This window comes from Erythranthe guttata, chromosome 8 (assembly GCF_056151865.1).
Source record: "Erythranthe guttata isolate IM_541 chromosome 8, IM_541, whole genome shotgun sequence".
NCBI classification, from domain to species: Eukaryota; Viridiplantae; Streptophyta; class Magnoliopsida; order Lamiales; family Phrymaceae; genus Erythranthe; species Erythranthe guttata.
The window spans coordinates 11,056,123-11,071,335 of record NC_142540.1 but is presented as its reverse complement, the minus strand read 5'-3'; the positions used below and the strand labels follow the sequence as shown (position 1 = coordinate 11,071,335).

At 34.2% G+C, this 15,213-nt stretch overlaps 1 long non-coding RNA gene across 1 annotated transcript; it reads left to right on the top strand.

Moving 5' to 3' along the window:
* The first annotated feature begins 3,012 nt into the window (after positions 1-3,012).
* Positions 3,013-4,461, top strand: LOC148768510 (uncharacterized). The gene is made up of 3 exons (XR_016033122.1): positions 3,013-3,143; positions 3,243-3,557; positions 4,210-4,461. It is a non-coding gene; the product is annotated as an uncharacterized LOC148768510 (long non-coding RNA).
* Positions 4,462-15,213: the final 10,752 nt, after the last annotated feature.

The following is a 15,213-nucleotide window of genomic DNA, read 5'->3' as shown; positions in this document are numbered from 1 at the left end:
CAATTAAAATAGAAATATAAATTAATCCAAAAAAAAAATATTCACATAAACATAAACGTAGAGTTTTACTTCTACACTCCACTGTATCTTTTTTATATAGTGTTTTTGCTGTTGTTTGTTGATGCGTATTAAAGTCCTAGTATTATAGTTTGTGTTTGTAAGAACGTTGTTATGAATGCACTTTTGCGCTTGTTTTTTAACATGTACGTTTCTGCATGTCCATTTGAGCGAGTGAGCTTGTGCATGTTTTTTGATTTGTATTAATATCCTAGGATTGTAGTTGGTGTTTTCATGATCATTTTTTCGAATGCACTTTTGCGTGAGTACTTTTGTGCATGCTTTTGTACTTTTATATATGTGCGTATCTTTTCTAGCGAGTGTTTTTGTGCATGTTTCTTGATGCGCATTCATGTCGTCGAACTGTAGTAGGTATTTTCATGATCGCTTTTCGAATCCAATTTTGACAATGTTCGAGCCCGCATTTCTAAATTTGCCGTTAGACAGGAATTGTAGCCAGCTGAAATAGCTTTCTATTGCCGCCGGAACCTGTTGATTTGGAGTCCGGATGCGAAAGTTATGCTCGACTTCGTGGACACTACCAAAGATGTTCAGGAAATACTCTACTCTAATTTGATTTTATTTTCCTAATTGCAACTCTTTTCTTACTCTTTGATCATTTTTGCTTCCCGAACACCTAATTTTATATTTGTACCTATAAGATGCTAAATCCACCAATTGAAATAGAAATATAAATTAATCAAAAAAAAATCCACGTAAACGTAAACGTAGAGTTTTACTTCGACACTCCACTGTATCTTTTTTATCTAGTGTTTCTGTTGTTGTTTGTTGATGCGTATTAAAGTCCTAGTATTCTAGTTCGTGTTTTTAAGAACGTTGTTGCGAATGCACTTTTGCGCATGTTTTTTTACATGTACATTTGTGCATGTCCATTTGAGCGAGTGTGCTTGTGCATGTTTGTTGATTTGTATTAATGTCCTAGGATTGTAGTTTGTGTTTTCATGATCCTTTTTGTGAATCTTTTGTACTTTTACTTATGTGCGTTTCTTTTCTAGCGAGTGTTTTTGTGCACGTTTCTTGATACGCATTCATGTCCTCGAATTGTAGTACGTATTTTCATGATCGCTTTTGGAATCCAATTTTGACAATGTTCGAGTCTGTATTTGTAAATTTGCCGTAAGATAGGAATTGTAGCCAGCTGAAATAACTTTCTATGGCCGCCAGAACCAGTTGATTTGGAGTCCCGATTAGAAAGTTATGCTCGACATCGTGGACACTACAAAAGATGTTCAGGAAATACTCTCTTCCAATTTGATTTTATTTTCCTAATTGCAACTCTTTTCTTACTCTTTTATCATTCTTGCTTCCTGGACACCTAATACTTTGTTTGTACCTATAAGATACCAAATCCACCTATTAATATAGAAATATAAATTAATCCAAATAAAAATCCACGTAAACGTAAACGTAGTGTTTTACTTCTACACTTCACTGTATCTTTTTTATGTAGTCTTTTTGCTGTTTTTGTTGATGCGTATTAAAGTCCTAGTATTGTAGTTCGTGTTTTTAAGAACGTTGTTGCGAATGCACTTTTGCGCATGTTTTTTTACATGTACGTTTGTGCATGTCCATTTGAGCGAGTGTGCTTGTGCATGTTTGTTGAGTTTTATTAATGCCCTAGGATTGTAGTTTGTGTTTTCATGATTCTTTTCGCGAATGCACTTTTGCGTGAGTACTTTTGTGCACGCTTTTGTACTTTTACTTATGTACGTATCTTTTCTAGCGAGTGTTTTTGTGCACGTTTCTTGATGCGCATTCATGTCCTCGAACTGTAGTACGTATTTTCACGATCGCTTTTGGAATCCGATTTTGAGCATGTTCGAGTCCGAATTTGGAAATTTGCCTATAGACAGGAAGTGTAGCCAGCTGAAATAGCTTTCTAATTCCGCCTGAACCAGTTGATTTGGAGTCCGCATGAGAAATTTATGCTCGAGTTCGTGGACACTACCAAAGACGTTCAGGGATTCTATCTTCTAATTTGATTTTATTTTCCTAATTGCAACTCTTTTCTTACTCTTTGATCATCTTTGCTTCCTGGACACCTAATTTTCGATTTGTACCCTATAAGATATCAAAGACACCAATTAAAATAGAAATATAAACTAATCCAAAAAAAATCCACATAAACGGAAACGTAGAGTTGTACTTCTACACTCCATTGTATCCTTTTTATCTAGTGTTTTTGTTGTTGTTTGTTGATGCGTATTAAAGTCCTAGTATTGTTGTTCGTGTTTGTAAGAACGTTGTTGCGAATGCACTTTTGCGCACGTTTTTTTACATGTACGTTTGTGCATTTCCATTTGAGCGAGTGTGCTTGCACTACACCAAAATGGACATTTTCTAACGGTAAAAATTTGTGATTTCCAACGGATATATCCGTTAGTAATTACTAACAGATAATATCCGTTAGAATTAAACATGTTCGTTACAATTAATAATACACTGTTTTTTCTTGAAATTGTAAAAGTTTATTAATAATTCTAACAGCAAATTTCCGTTAGTACTATACCAAATATTATAATAACTAAATTAAATAAATTAAAATCAATTTAACCTCATATATTTTGCCGTTTCCCTTTTACCTTTCATTTCCTTCTGCACAATTTTTTTAATTCTCCATTTCCCTTCTCTTAGCCAGTACAAACCTTCGATTGCTTGCCATTTTTCCTTTCAATCTTTTCCGCCGCCGCCGCCATCCCCACCGTCGCCGCTGCAAAGCTCTACACTATTTCAGGTTTTCTCTTTCTTAATCAAATCTAGTGTCTATCGTCATATGTATTTTCGATTTCCTTCAATATCGATCTATATGGTACTGTTATTTTACCAACCTAAAAAACGCACATTGAGTATTGATACCCCTTTTGAGTTTTGATTTTTTTCATGGGTGCCTGTTTGTTTTATCGATTGCAAAATTAAAACTGACTGTTTTTTGGTGTGTTTTATGGAACTAGATGTATAACTTCATTTTTTTTTTAATATTTTGTGCGCCAGGTTTTTCCTAAGTCTGCCATAGAAGTGGAGATAAAAGGTTGGTCGGCAGAGGTTGTATGGGTTTGCTTTCAAGTGTAAGATCTCTAATATATATGGCTATATGGGTAAATGAATATATTCATTTATTTGTATTAGATTTAGGGGAGTTTGAGTTTTCTCCATCGATTGTGCAGGCGAATTATGGGCCATATCTCAAGGAGAAGGCTCGAGACATCCTCAGAACACATTATCACGTGTGAAAAGATTTGCATTGCATTGATGTTGCTCCATTAACTAGGTATACAAGGACACGAATTGAGATTTACTGCTCGCCTTTGCTTCCCTTTTAATGAATTATCTATAACAATACTTCTTTATTTCAAATTCTGTCAATTATATGCTATCGAGATTTTGATTTGGGCATTGAAAGTACGAGGGAAGATTTGACAGACAGGTCACCGTCGATAGGCCTGATGTTGCTTGTAGAATAAAGATTCTTCGATTTTCGGGTCAGTTATCTCTTATGGAAACTGTTATTTACTTCGGGTTATCTTCTATAAATGTATATGCTTTAGTTTGAAATGCTATTGAAATAGACTGTTGTGCAGATTTTGTCCAACTTCGAGTTAAATTATATTGCCTTTAGATGTCTTCATCTACATTTAATATTGCTTCAAACTTGTTATATTTTGAGAGGTTTTGGTTGGATTAAGGTGGAGATGCTCTTTGCTTTATTCTTAGTAATTTCCCTTTGTATGTCTTTTTCTAGTATTTGAAAAGGTATACCCTCATTGATGAACCATGCTTCTTATTACGTAGCTTTCTTTTGTATGCTGATATCGAACATGTGATTTTTGGCTTGTGAGTTTTATGAAAGGGTACTTGTTGCGACTTGTTAACACAGCTTTATTCAAGTAATGTTTGTTTCATGAATGATGATCTACTATGAATTTCCAATTAGATACTGGATTTTAGTTCCGTTTACCTCGTTTTCTATAATTACTAATGTTATTTCACCAATACTCGTTCACCCTGTTTCAGGTACCTTGATACATCTTCCAGTTACTAGTTTGCCATTAATTTATTTTTTATTAAAAAAAATTTCACAGATAATAACAGTCATTACTATTCTAATTGATTTCTTTTTGCAATGTCAATCAGGGTATAAAGTGGAAGAGACGGAAAAAAATTACCATGTCGAAGAAATTGAGGAAATAAGAGTTGTGGAAGTTGGGATATGGTCCTATAGAGTTAAGCAAGTAATGAGAGTTGCAAGTAATGTGGGAAAGATGGCTTTTCAACCAACTAAAACAATGCGTGAAAGAATTTTTTTTTTTTTATGGTAATCCAATTATTTTATTCTGCTGATAGATGTTGATGTATGAGCTACAGAAGATGTCAATTAAATTTGTTAAACTCGTTTATTTAATTTCAGTTGTATTTTTTTAATATATATATATATATATATATATATATATATATATATATATATATTATATATATATATATATATATATATATATATATATATATATATATATATATATATATATATATATATAATAATATTACCATTTTCTTGAAAATGGTAATATTTTTTTTTATTAATTTGTCATAAAATTCTAACAGCTATATCCGTTAGGAATTTTGCTAGAGCCATTACAAATTATAACCGTTAGAGTTACATTTCTAATGGATACAAGCGTTAGAAATATTTATTTTTCTAACAGATGTTTTAATTTTCCTAACGGTTTATATACGTTAGAAATTTTGAACCTCAAATTTCTAACGCAGTATTTCTAACGGTTTTTCGCCATTACATATAATTTTCCTAACGGATATATCTGTTAGGAAATAGCTTTTTTGGTGTAGTGTTGTGCGTGTTTTTTGATTTGTATTAATATCCTAGGATTGTAGTTTGTGTTTTCATGATCCTTTTTGCGAATGCACTTTTGCGTGAGTACTTTTGTGCATGCTTTTGTACTTTTACTTATGTGCGTATCATTTCTAGCGAGTTCTTTTGTGCACGTTTCTTGATGCGCATTCATGTCCTCGAACTGTAGTACGTATTTTCATGATCGCTTTTGGAATCCAATTTTGACCATGTTCGAGTCCGAATTTTGAAATTTGCCGTTAGACAGGAATTGTAGCCAGCTGAAATAGCTTTCTAATGCCGCCGGAACCAGTTGATATGGAGTCCGGATGAGAAAGTTATGCTCGACTTCGTGGACACTACCAAAGATGTTCAAGGATTCTCTCTTCTAATTTGATTTTATTTTCCTAATTGCAACTCTTTCCTTACTTTTTGATCAACTTTACTTCCTGGACACCTAATTTTCGATTTTTACCCTATAAGATACCAAATCCACCAATTAAAACAGAAATATAAATTAATCAAAAAGAAAATCCACGTAAACGTAAACGTAGAGTTTTACTTCTACACTCCACTGTATCTTTATTATCTAGTGTTTTTGTTGTTGTTTGTTGATGCGTATAGTTGTTTGTGTTTTTAAGAACGTTGTTGCGAATGAACTTTTGAGCTTTTTTTTTTACATGTACGTTTGTGCATGTCCATTTGAGCGAGTGTGCTTGTGCATGTTTGTTGATTTGTATTAATGTCCTAGGATTGTAGTTTGTGTTTGCATGATCCATTTTGTGAATGCACTTTTGCGTGAGTACTTTTTTGCATACTTTCGTACTTTTACTTATGTGCGTTTCTTTTCTAGCGAGTGTTTTTGTGCACGTTTCTTGATGCGCATTCATGTCCTCGAACTGTAGTACGTATTTCCATGATCGCTTTTGGAATCCAATTTTGACAATGTTCGAGTCCGTATTTGTAAATTTGCCGTTAGACAGGAAATGTAGCCAGCGAAATAGCTTTCTATTGCCACCGGAACCAGTTGATTTGGAGTCGGGATGAGAAAGTTATGCTCGACTTCGTGGACACTACCAAAGATGTTCAGGCAATACTCTCTTCGAATTTGATTTTACTTTCCTAATTGCAACTCTTTTGTTACTCTTTGATCATTTATGCTTCCTGGACACCCAATTTTTGATTTGTACCTATAAGATACCAAATCCACCAATTAAAATAGAAATATAAATTAATCCAAAAAAAAAATCCACATAAACGTAAACGTAGAGTTTACTTCTACACTCCACTGTATCTTTTTTATCTAGTGTTTTTGTTGTTGTTTGTTGATGCGTATTAAAGTCCTAGTATTGTAGTTCGTGTTTGTAAGAACGTTGTTGCGAATGCACTTTTGCGCATGTTTTTTCACATGTACGTTTGCGCATGTCCATTTTAGCGAGTGTGCTTGTGCATGTTTTTTGATTCGTATTAATATCCTAGGATTGTAGTTTGTGTTTTCATGATCGTTTTTGCGAATGCACTTTTGCGTAAGTAATTTTGTGCATGCTTTTGTACTTTTACTTATGTGCGTATCTTTTCTAGCGAGTGTTTTTGTGCACGTTTCTTGATGCGCATTCATGTCCTCGAATTGTAGTACGTATTTTGATAATCGCTTTTGGAATCCAATTTTGACCATGTTCGAGTCCGAATTTGGAAATTTGTCGTTAGACGGGAATTGTAACGAGCTGAAAAAGGTTTCTATTGCGGGTGGAACCAGTTAATTTGGAGTCCGGATGAGAAAGTTATGCTCGACTTCGTGGACACTACCAAAGATGTTCAGGGATTCTCTCTTCTAATTTGATTTTATTTTCCTAATTGCAACTGTTTTCTTACTCTTTGATCAATTTTGCTTCCTGGACACCTAATTTTTGATTTGTACCTATAAGATACCAAATCCACCAATTAAAATATAAATATAAATTAATCCAAAAAAAAATCCACGTAAAAGTAAACGTAGGGTTTTACTTCTACACTCCACTGTATCTTTTTTATCTAGTGTTTTTGCTTTTGTTTGTTGATGCGTATTAAAGTCCTAGTACTGTAGTTCGTATTTTTAAAAACGTTGTTGGTCTTGCACTTTTGCGCATGTTTTTTTACATGTATGTTTGTGCATGTCCATTTGAGCGAGTGTGTGTGAGCTTGTTTGTTGATTTGTATTAATGTCCTACGATTGTAGTTTGTGTTTTCATAATCCTTTTTGCGAATGCACTTTTGCGTGAGTACTTTTGTGCAGGCTTTTGTACTTTTACTCATGTGCGTTTCTTTTCTAGCGAGTATTTTTGTGCACGTTTCTTGATGCGCAATCATGTCCTCAAACTGTAGTACGTATTTTGGTTATTGCTTTTGGAATCAAATTTTGACCATGTTCGAGTCCGAATTTGGAAATTTACAGTTAGACATAAATAGTAGCCAGCTGAAATAGCTTTCTAATGCCGCCGGAACTATTTGATTTGGAGTTCGGATGAGAAAGTTATGCTCGACTTCGTGGACACTACCAAAGATGTTCAGGAATACTCTCTTCTAATTTGATTTTATTTTCCTAATTGCAACTCTTTTCTTACTCTTTGATCATTTCTACATTCTGGACACCTAATTTTTGACTTGTACCTATAAAATACCAAATCCACCAATTAAAATAGAAATATAAATTAATCCAAATAAAAATCCACGTAAGAATAAACGAAGAGTTTTATTTCTACAATCCACTGTCTCTTTTTTATCTAGTGTTTTTGCTTTTCTTTGTTCATGCGTATTAAAGTCCTAGTATTGTAGTTCGTGTTTTCAAGAACGTTATTGCGAAAGCACTTTTGCGCATGTTTTTTTACATGTACGTTTGTGCATGTCCATTTGAGCGAGTGTTTGTGTGCTTGTTTGTTTATTTGTATTAATGTCCTAGGATTGTAGTTTGTGTTTTCATGATCCTTTTTGCGAATGCACTTTTGCGTCAGTACTTTTGTGCATGCTTTTGTACTTTAACTTATGTGCGTATTTTTCTAGCGGGTGTTTTGTGCACGTTTCTTGATGCGCATTCATGTCCTTGAACTGTAGTACGTATTTTCATGATCGCTTTTGGAATCCAATTTTGACCATGTTCGAGTCCGAATTTGGAAATTTGCCGTTAGACAGGAATTGTAGCCAGCTGAAATAGCTTTCTAATGCCGCCGGAACCAGTGGATTTGGAGTACGGATGAGAAAGTTATAATCGACTTTGTGGACACTACCAAAGATGTTCACGGATTTTCTCTTCTAGTTTGATTTTATTTTCCTAATTGCAACTCTTTTCTTACTCTTTGATCATCTTTGCTTCCTGGACACCTTATTTTCGATTTGTACCTACAAGATACCAAATCCACCAATTAAAACAGAAATATAAATTAATCCAAAAAAAAATCCACGTAAACGTAAACGTAGAGTTTTACTTCTACACTCCACTCTATCTTTTTTATCTAGTGTTTTTCCTGTTGTCTGCTTATGCGTATTAAAGTCCAAGTATTGTAGTTCGTGTTTTTAAGAACGTTGTTGCGAATGCACTTTTGCGCATGTTTTTTTTACATGTACGTTTGTACATGTCCAGTTGAGCGAGTGTGTTTGTGCATGTTTGTTGATTTGTATTACTGTCCTAGGATTATAGTTTGTGTTTTCATGATCCTTTTTGCGAATGCACTCTTGCGTGAGTACTTTTGTGCAGGCTTTTGTACTATTACTCATGTGCCTATCTTTTCTAGCGAGTGTTTTTGTGCACGTTACTTTATGCGCGTTCATGTCCTCGAACTGTAGCACGTATTTTCATGAACGCTTTTGGAATCCAATTTTGACATTAGACAAGAATTGTAGCCAGCTGAAATAGCTTTCTAATGCCGCCGGAACCAGTTGATTTGGAGTCCGGATGAGAAAGTTATGTTCGACTTCGTGGACACTACTAAAGATGTTGAGGGATCCTCTCTTCTAATTTGATTTTATTTTCCTTATTACAACTCTTTTCTTACTCTTTGATCATTTTTTATTCATGGACACCTAATTATCCACTTGTAAATATAAGATACTAAATCCACCAATTAAAACAGAAATATAAATTAATCCAAAAAAAAATATCCACGTAAACGTAAATGTAGAGTGTTATTTCTAAACTCCACTGTATCTTTTAAATATAGTGTTTTTGCTGTTGTTTGGTTATGCATATTAAATTCCTAGTGTTGTAGTTCGTGTTTTTAAGAACGGTGTTGCGAATGCACTTTTGCTCATGTTTTTTTACATGTACGTTTGTGCATGTCCAGTTGTGCGAGTGTGTTTGTTCATGTTTGTTGATTTGTATTAATGTCCTAGGATTGTAGTTTGTGTTTTCATGATACTTTTTGCGAATGCACTTTTGCGTGAGTACTTTTGTGCATTCTTTTGTACTCTTACTTATGTGCGTATCTTTTCTAGCGAGTGTTTTTGTCCACGTTTCTTGATGCGCGTTCATGTCGTCAAACTGTAGCACGTATTTTCATGATCACTTTTGGAATCCAATTTTGACCATGTTCGAGTCCGAATTTTGAAATATTACGTTAGACTGGAATTGTAGCCCGCTGAAATAGCTTTCTTATGCCGCCCGAACCAGTTGATTTGGAGTCCGAATGAGAAAGTTGTGCTCGACTTCGCGGACACTACCGAAGATGTTGAGGGTTCCTCTCTTCTAATTTGATTTTATTTTCCTAAATGCAACTCTTTTCTTACTCTTTGACCATTTTTGCTTCATGGACACCTAATTATCTACATCTACCTATACGATACTAAATCCACCAATTAAAACCGAAATATAAATTAATCCAAAAAAAAATCCACGTAAACGTAAACGTAGAGTGTTATTTCTAAACTCCACTGTATGTTTTGTATCTAGTATTTTTGCTGTTGTTTGGTTATGCGTATTAAAGTCCTAGTGTTGTAGTTCGTGTTTTTAAAAACGTTGTTGCGAATGCACTTTTGCGCATGTTTTTTTACATGTACGTTTGTGCATGTCCATTTGAGCGAGTGTGTTTGTGCATGTTTGTTGATTTGTATTAATTCCGTATGATTGTAGTTTGTGTTTTCATGATCCTTTTTGCGAATGCACTCTTGCGTGAGTACTTTTGTGCAGGCTTTTGTACTGTTACTTATGTGCGTATCTTTTCTAGGGAGTGTTTTTGTGCATGTTTCTTGATGCGCGTTCATGTCCTCGAACTGTAGCACGTATTTTCACGATCGCTTTTGGAATCCAATTTTGACCATGTTCATGTCCGAATTTGGAAATTTGACGTTAGACAGGAATTGTAGCTAACTGAAATAGCTTTCTAATGCCTTTGAACCAGTTGATTTGGAGTGCGGATGAGAAAGTTATGCTCGACTTCGTGGACACTACCAAAGATGTTGAGCGATCCTCCCTTCTAATTTGATTTTATTTTCCTAATTGCAACTCTTATCTTACTCTTTGATCATTTTTTCTTCATGGACACCTAATTATCCATATCTACCTATAAGATACTAAATCCACCAATTAAAACATAAATATAAATTAATCCAAAAAAAATCCACGTAAACGTAAACGTAGAGTGTTATTTCTATACTCCACCGTATGTTTTGTATCTAGTGTTTTTGCTGTTGTTTGGTTATGCGTATTAATGTCCTAGTGTTGTAGTTCGTGTTTTTAAGAACGTTGTTGCGAATGCACTTTTGCGCATGTTTTTTTACATGTACGTTTGTGCATGTCCAGTTGAGCGAGTGTGTTTGTGCATGTTTGTTGATTTGTATTTTGGGTAAATGGCAAATAGGCCCATGACAAAGGCACTAAATTAAAAGAGGGGCATCCAACTTTTTTGTCTTTCAAATAAATCCACCCCATTCAAACTTATTTGCAAATAAGGAAAATCCCTTTATATATACCAAAATTACCCCCAATTCAATGAAACCCAATTCAACTCCATTTTCATGATTTACACCCCAATTTAGCCCAATTTCATCAATTAACCAATTTTAACCCTAATTTCAATTTTGACCCCAATTTTCACCCGCCACCATTGGAGAACGCCGGTCGCCGCCGTTGACTGGCGTTGACTTTTTTTTTTGAAAAACTCTTTTTCCCCAGATTTTTTTTTTCGGGCGGTCAACTCCGGCGTTGACTTTTTTTATTTTTTTATTGTAATTTTGTTTTTTCTTAAAAAAAATATTTTAATTAATACTACTGTCATGGATGGTAAATTACTGTCTCCGGCAGTTATTTAACTGTCTGAGACAGTAATTTAACTGTAAATTGATTTTTTTTTTCTTCAAAAATATTTTAATTAATATTATTGTCCTTGCTACTAAATTACTGTCACCAGCAATTATGTAACTGTCGGAGACAGTAATTTAACTGTTAATTGATTTTTTTTTTTAAATATTTTAATTAATATTACTGTATTCGTTGCTAAATTACTGTCTCTAGCAGTTATTTAACTGTCGGATATAGTAATTGAACTGTTAATTGACTTTTTTTATTCTTAAAAAAAATATTTTTAATTAATTTTACTGTATTCGTTGCTAAATTACTGTCTCCAGCAGTTATTTAACTGTCGGAGACAGTAATTTAACTGTTAATTGACTTTTTTTTTTAAATTTTTTTCTTAAAAAAAATTATTTTAATTAATATTACTGTCTTGGCTGCTATACTACTGTCTCCAACAGTAATTTAACTATCTTAGAGAATAATATTAATAATATTACTGTTCGGGAAAATAATATTCATGATATTACTGTCCCAAACATTAATATTACTGTCTGAGACAGGTGTTTAGCAGTCAAGATAGTAATATAAATTAAAATATTTTTTTTCTAAGAAAAAAAAATTAAAAAAAAAAAGTCACCGCCGGAGACTGGCGGTCAACGTCGGAATTTGGCCGGAAAAAAAAACATTTCAGAAAAAAAAATTATTTTCTTAAAAAAAAAAATTGGGGGGTTAATGTGATATATTTGTTTAAATCTGGGGTCAACGTGTAATATGAAGAAAGTTAGAGCATAATGGGTGGAATTGATAAGAATTATATTATGGAGGGTATTTTAGACTAAAGACAAGGGGATGGGTTTAATTGAGAGACTGTTTTTTTTGTGGACCAAAATGCATTTAAGTCCCATGTGATGGGCCTTTTTGCCATTCGCCCTCGTATTAATGTCCTAGGATTGTAGTTTGTGTTTTCATGATTCTTTTTGCGAATGCACTTTTGCGTGAGTACCTGTGTGCATGCTTTTGGACTGTTACTTATGTGCGTATCTTTTATAACGAGTGTTTTGTTGCACGTTTCTTGATGCGCATTCATGTCCTCGAACTATAGCACGTATTTTCATGATCGTTTTTGGAATCCAATTTTGACCATGTTCGAGTCCGAATTTGGAAATTTGACATTAGACAGGAATTGTAGCCAGCTGAAATAACTTTATAATGCCGCCGGAACCAGTTGATTTGGAGTCCGGATGAGAAAGTATCTCGACTTCGTGGACACTACCAAAGATGATGAGGGATCCTCTCTTCTAATTTTATTTTATTTTCCTAATTACAACTCTTTTCTTACTATTTGATCATTTTTGCTTCATGGACACCAAATTATAGATTTGTACCTATAAGATACTAAATCCACCAATTAAAACAGAAATATAAATTAATCCAAAAGAAAATCCACGTAAACGTAAACGTAGAGTGTTATTTCCACACTGCACTATATCTATTGTATCTAGTGTTTTTGCTGTTGTTTGGTTATGCATATTAAAGTCCAAGTGTTGTAGTTCGTGTTTTTAAGAACGTTGTTGCGAATGCACTTTTGCGCATGTTTTTTTACGTACGTTTGTGCATGTCCAGTTGTGCGAGTGTGTTTGTGCATGTTTGTTGATTTGTATTAATGTCCTAGGATTGTAGTTTGTGTTTTCATGATCCTTTTTGCGAATGCACTTTTGCGTGAGTACTTTTGTGCATGCTTTTGTACTCTTACTTCTGTGCCTATCTTTTCTAGCGAGTGTTTTTGTGCACGTTTCTTGATGCGCGTTCATGTCCTCAAACTGTAGCACGTATTTTCATGATCGCTTTTGGAATCCAATTTTGACCATGTTCGAGTCCGAATTTGGAAATTTGACGTTAGACAGGAATTGTAGCCAGCTGAAATAGCTTTCTAATGCCGCCGTAACCAGTTGATTTGGAGTCCGGAGGAGAAAGTTATGTTCGACTTCGTGGACACTACTAAAGATGTTGAGGGATCCTCTCTTCCAATTTGATTTTATTTTCCTTATTACAACTCTTTTCTTACTCTTTGATCATTTTTTATTCATGGACACCTAATTATCCACTTGTACATATAAGATACTAAATCCACCAATTAAAACAGAAATATAAATTAATCCAAAAAAAAAATCCACGTAAACGTAAATGTAGAGTGTTATTTCTAAACTCAACTGTATCTTTGAAATATAGTGTTTTTGCTGTTGTTTGGTTATGCATATTAAATTCCTAGTGTTGTAGTTCGTGTTTTTAAGAACGGTGTTGCGAATGCACTATTGCTCATGTTTTTTTACATGTACGTTTGTGCATGTCCATTTGAGCGAATTTGTTTGTGTATGTTTGTTGATTTGAATTAATTTCGTAGGATTGTAGTTTGTATTTTCATGATCCTTTTGCGAATGCACTTTTGCGTGAATACTTTTGTGCATGCTTTTGTACTGTTACTTATGTGCGTATCTTTTCTAGCGAGTGTTTTTGTGCACGTTTCTTGATGCGCGTTCATGTCCTCGAACTGTAGCACGTATTTTCATGATCGCTTTTGGAATCCAATTTTGACCATGTTCGAGTCCGAATTTGGAAATTTGATGTTAGACAGGAGATGTAGCCAACTGAAATAGCTTTCTAATGCCTCCGGAACCAGTTGATTTGGGGTCCGGATTAGAAAGTTATGCTCGACTTCGTGGACACTACCAAAGATGTTGAGGGATCCTCTCTTCTAATTTGATTTTATTTTCCTAATTGCAACTCTTTTCTTACTCTTTGATCATTTTTTCTTCATGGAAACCTAATTATCGATTTGTACCTATAAGATACTAAATCCACCAATTAAAAAAGAAATATAAATTAATCCAAAATAAAATCCACGTATACGTAAACGTAGAGTTTTATTTCTAAACTCCACTGTATGTTTTGTATCTAGTGTTTTAGCTCTTGTTTGGTTATGCGTATTAAAGTCCTAGTGTTGTAGTTCGTGTTTTTAAGAACGTTGTTGCGAATGCACTTTCGCGCATGTTTTTTGACATGTACGTTTGTGCATGTCCAGTTGAGCGAGTGTGTTTGTGCATGTTTGTTGATTTGTATTAATGTCCTAGGATTGTAGTTTGTGTTTTCATGATCCTTTTTGTGAATGCACTTTTGCGTGAGTACTTTTGTGCATGCTATTGCACTTTTACTTTTGTGTTTATCTTTTCTAGCGAGTGTTTTTGTGCATGTTTCTTGGTGCGCATTCATGTCCTCGAACTGTAGCACGTATTTTCATGATCGCTTTTGGAATCCAATTTTGACCGTGTTCGAGTCTGAATTTGGAAAGTTGACGTTAGGCAGGAATTGAAGCCAGCGGAAATAGCTTTCTAATGTCGCTGGAACTAGTTGATTTGGAGTCCGGATGAGAAGTTATACTCGACTTCGTGGACACTACCGAAGATGTTGAGGGATCCTCTATTCTAATTTGATTTTATTTTCCTAATTGCAACTCTTTTCTTATTCTTTGATCATTTTTGCTTCATGCGCACCTAATTATCGATTTGTTTCTATAAGATACTAAATCCACCAATTAAAACAGAAATATAAACTAATCCAAAAAAAAAATCCACGTAAATGTAAACGTAGAGTGTTATTTCTACAATCCACTGTATCTTTTGTATCTAGTGTTTTTGCTGTTTGTTTGGTTATGCGTAGTAAAGTCCTAGTGTTGTAGTTCGTGGCTTTAAGAACGTTGTTCCGAATGCACTTTGCGCCTGTTTTTTTACATGTACGTTTGTGCATGTCCATTTTAGCGAGTGTGTTTGTGCATGTTTGTTGATTTGTATAGATGTCCTAGGATTGTAGTTTGTGTTTTCATGATCCTTTTTGCGAATGCACTTTTGCGTGAGTACTTTTGTGCATGCTTTTGTACTTTTACTTATGTACGTATCTTTTCTAGCGAGTGTTTTTGTGCACGTTTCTTGATGCACATTCATGTCCTTGAACTGTAGCACGTAATTTTCATGATCGCTTT